The sequence below is a fragment of the Leptonychotes weddellii genome, chromosome X (genome assembly GCF_054177405.1).
Source record: "Leptonychotes weddellii isolate Sample4059 chromosome X, ASM5417740v2, whole genome shotgun sequence".
Lineage (NCBI taxonomy): Eukaryota > Metazoa > Chordata > Mammalia > Carnivora > Phocidae > Leptonychotes > Leptonychotes weddellii.
The window spans coordinates 57,560,551-57,565,117 of record NC_138385.1 but is presented as its reverse complement, the minus strand read 5'-3'; the positions used below and the strand labels follow the sequence as shown (position 1 = coordinate 57,565,117).

At 47.4% G+C, this 4,567-nt stretch overlaps 1 pseudogene; it reads left to right on the top strand.

Annotated features, from left to right (window-relative positions):
- The first annotated feature begins 559 nt into the window (after nucleotides 1–559).
- LOC102734944 (insulin-like growth factor-binding protein 5 pseudogene) lies at nucleotides 560–1,899 on the top strand (annotated as a pseudogene).
- Nucleotides 1,900–4,567: the final 2,668 nt, after the last annotated feature.

Here is a 4,567-nt window from a genome sequence, read left to right as displayed (position 1 = left end):
TTTTTTTTTTAAAGATTTTATTCATTTATTTGACAGAGAGAGACACAGCGAGAGAGGGAACACCAGCAGGGGGAGGGGGAGAGGGAGAAGCAGGCTCCCCGCAGAGCAGGGAGCCCGATGTGGGACTCGATCCCAGGACCCTGGGATCATGACCTGAGCCGAAGGCAGTCGTTCAACCAACTGAGCCACCCAGGCGCCCGAAACTTTGTACCTCTTAATCTCCTTCACCAATTTCACCTATTTCCCCCCCACCCTCCCCTCTGGCAACCACCAGTTCTCTGTATTTATGAGTTTGTTTCCGGGTTTTTTTGTTCATTTGTTTTGTTTTTTAGATTCCACATATAATGAAATCATAGCGTAATGCCCTCTAGGTCCAACCATGCTGTCTGCAATCCAGGCTTATTAAGTATAGTTACTATGCTGTACATTAGATTTCCAGAACTCATTCATCTTGCATAACTGAAACTTTGTGTCCTTAACCAACGTCTCCCATTTCCCCCCGCAATCAATAAGCCCCCTCCACGTGCCCTCCCACGCCTTTCCCCAGCCCCCTGCCATCATGTATACCGAGTGCTGCCCTCGGGGGCTGTGCTGCCTCACTGGCAGGACAGGAGAAGCCGCTGCATGCCCTGCTGCAAGGCCATAGGGTTATAAATTTGCTTCAATGAAAAGAGTCGCAGAGAGCAAGCCAAGATTGAGAGAGATGCCCATGAGCATTAGGAACCAACCCCCTCTGAGACGGTGGAGGAGACCTACTTCCCCAAGATCTACTGGCCCAAACACACCTGCATCTCTGAGCTGAAGGCCTAGGCAGTGAAGAAAGACTGGCAAAAGAAGCTGACCCAGTTTAAGTTTGTGTGGGGAGCTCAGAACACTGCCCACCCTCCTCCCCTTGCTCATCTCTGCACCTGAGATGAGACAGGAACCTGAGCAGGGCCCCTGCTGCGGACATATGGATGCTTTCCTGCAGATGGTGCCCAGGACTGTGTACCCATCCAGCTGTGACCACAAAGGATTCTATAAAAGAAAGCAGTACAAGACTTCCCTTGGCCACAAATGTGGCACCTGCTGGTGTGTGGATGAGGACAGGATGAAGATGCCAGGCATGGAATTTGTCGATGGGGACTTTCAGTGTCACATCTTTTTTTTTTTAGATTAATTAATTAATTAAAGAGAGAGAGTGCACATGAGCAGAGGGGGAAGAGGGGTAGAGGCAGAGGGAGAGAGAGAATGCACATGCAGACTCCCCACTGAGCACAGAGCGTGACATGGGGCTTGATCCCAGGACCTTGAGATCACGACCTGAGCTGAAACCAAGAGTCAGATGCTTAACTAACTGAGCTACCCAGGTGCCCCTCAGTGTCACATCTTTGATAGCAGCAACTTTGAGTGATGAATCCCTTCCTCATCCTTCTCTTGCCCCATTCCACCCCCAGTCTTAACTCCAGCAAATGTCTCCCTCCTCCTGGGGAAGCCACTCGTTTAATCTTATTTAAGGGTAAATATATATATTTGAGGAAACTGAGGACCTTGGAATCTCTAGCATGGTCTCAACTTTGAAAAATGGCAAAAATGGTGATGCAAAGAGCTAAGAAAACCCCCTGCCCCCTTTTAAATGGTTTTCTTTTTGAGGCAAGTGAACAAACAGGGAAGGGAAGAGAAGAGGAATAAGAGAAAGAGAAGGGAGGAAACCACATGTGTAGGAGGAGGAAAAGATTGTTAGAAAAAGGAAAAGAAGAATGTATGGGTGGGAAGGAAAGATCACCTGGAACATGGCTGGATTCATCTTTCTGGCCAGCCCTTGCCGGAGCTGGGGAGACGTTTGGGCACTAGAAGGTGTGGCCCAAGATGTGGCATTCAGTGACACATCTGGAATTTTCCCAGTTTGGAATGGTCAACAGGGGGAGAAAGGAGAAGACGAAAGGTGTCAGGGCCTCTCCTGGCTCTGTCTCCTTCTCCTGCCAGCAATTTGAATGGCTTGAACCCTGTCCTTCCTCTTCTCTCACCCTGCAGAGTCTCTCTCCCTGCAAATTTATGAAAACTAACATGTATTTCATTCCTCTCAAAAAATTGATAACCCAGTGATATTAGATAGGTTTTCCTGAGCAGATATATAAATATTAAATATGTATGCATATTTCACTCCCTGCACAGACTTTTAGAGATTAATACATACTCCAATAGTGGAGAGACTTGTTTTTCCATGGTACCTAAAAATAAGTGCTGAAACATGTGTCTTCAGCCAAGCCTCATTGCATTCAATTCACAACTAGTGCAGCCTCTGTCAAGAAAGATAGGCTGAAAAAAATTGTACTTATCTACAAAGTTCCAGTAGTCATATATAGGCGTATAAATCTATTTTCCTCATTCCTTTCTTTCTTTCAAAGGTTTGCATTAACTTTTCACAGTAGTTCTTCTCTCTCTGTCAAATAAATAAAATCTTTTTTTTAAAAAAGGGGGTTGTGTGCCTGGGTGGCTCAGTTGGTTAAGTGCCTGCCTTCGGCTCAGGTCATGATCTCAGGCTCCTGGGATGGAGTCCCTCATCAGTCTCCCTACTCAGCAGAGAGCCTGCTTCTCCCTCTCCCTCTACAGCTCCCCCTGCTTGTACTCTCTCTCTCTGTCAAATAAATAAATAAAATCTTAAAAAAAAAAGTCATTTCTGGGGCGCCTGGGTGGCTCAGTTGGTTAAGCGACTGCCTTCGGCTCAGGTCATGATCCTGGAGTCCCTGGACTGAGTCCCGCATCGGGCTCCCTGCTCAGCAGGGAGTCTGCTTCGCCCTCTGACCCTCCCCCCTCTCATGTGCTCTCTCTCTCTCTCTCAAATAAATAAATAAAATCTTAAAAAAAAAAGTCATTCCTATGGGGACCTTAAGGAGCTTCCTCATTTTGGGGAAAGAAAACCCCATATTCTTCTAGTATAACACATCATACCAGTTTTGCCTGCCTCCCATGAGCAACAAACTCAATTCTTTGTGGGCCAGCATTGGATTTTTAAATGATTTCCCATGTGCACGTGTGTTCATATTACCACCAAGACAGGTAGATAAGAGAACTCAATGGTACACTCACAGTGCTCCCCAATACGACCCATTTTAGCCTTCAGACCTTCCAGAAGTAACCACCTCTGGGCACCACACCAAAGGAGCCAAACAGGTCCGAGTTTGACCCACTGGTCCCGCTTTTCCATTTCATCTGGACAGAACTTGCATTTTGAAAGCCTCTCTCTGTCCTCACACTGGCAGAGCAGGAGAGAGACAAAAATGAGAGATGGCAAAGAGGTAGATGGAGGTTAAAAGGTTTAAATATGGGGAAACAGTAAAATTGACTGTTCAGGTCAGAGTAAATGGAGTGAAGGGACAGAGGGCTGGAAAAACAGAGGGTTGACTGCCCTATTCTAGCTTTGGAGCAAAGCAACAGAAAGGGGGACAAAGCCAAGAGAAAGATCCTTGGGTTCCCACCCTATAAGCCTTCTGGGATTTAAGAGGAAGGAGAGAGGAAAATGAGGGAACGGGTTATAAGAGAGAAATGAGTTTAACCCAGGCCATAGAGTCAGGGAAGATGAGTACCTTTGGGTGGGTTCTAGACTTTAGAAGCTGGATAAGAACGAGGATCAGTAGAGACTGGCTATGCTTTGGCAGGGACAGGACCACATGCTTAGATGGCCACCTTCATCTTGCAATGAAGGACTGAGGCCAAAGAGTCTTTCAAGCTCTTCATCCACTCTGGCCAGTCCACATTTTCTCCCTGGGGGTGAAGGATGGAAGAAAGGGCCAGGACAACCAGGGAATGGAGGTCTCAGGGATGCTATCATTTGGCAGCCAGATTCTGAACCAAGAAAAATCCCATTCTCCACTGACTTCCTCAACAAATTGGCAGCTTCTGGCTGTCCTCTGAGGCTGGAGATTTTCCTGCCAGGAAAGGGGGCTTGGACACTGACAAAGGAGCCTTTTTCTCTGTGAACACAGCCCTATCACTCTTTCCTGATGGCATGCCACCACGGAGACCACTTCCAATGCCAAACTTGGGACAATGAAGAGAGACAACAAAGAAACAAACATATTTCAGCTAGGGAAAAACTTGCGGCTTTGGACCTTGGGGGATGTCTCCTATTCCCCGGGACAGGACAGTTGGCTGGGGATGGAAGAAGCGGTGGCTCTTCATAAGACAAAGGGCCTGATGGGGATGGTAGTCATGAGGACCTGCTGTGTCACCACTGTCCCCAAACCTCGAACTCACATTTCTACAGCTAAGCCAGTATTGTAAACCTTTCCCACTTCACTCTTCTTTCTGCCCATTCTTTGGATCTTGAGCAGTCATCCAACTGGGACCTGCCACGTGGATACTGGGGTACCATTCCCCCTAAGGAAAGACTCCATCAAGAATTGCATACCCTATTCCCACCCCTCCCAAAGCCTGGACCGGGTTCATGAGAGAGGGCTCTCTTTTTTCCCCTGCTGTTTACTGGACTTTGAATGGGCCTCTGTCCCGTACATTGACTCTTCGCTGTCAGCCATAAGGTGGGGGATAATGGTTTGGTTTAACTCCACCAGACTCTTCAGGTTTCCAA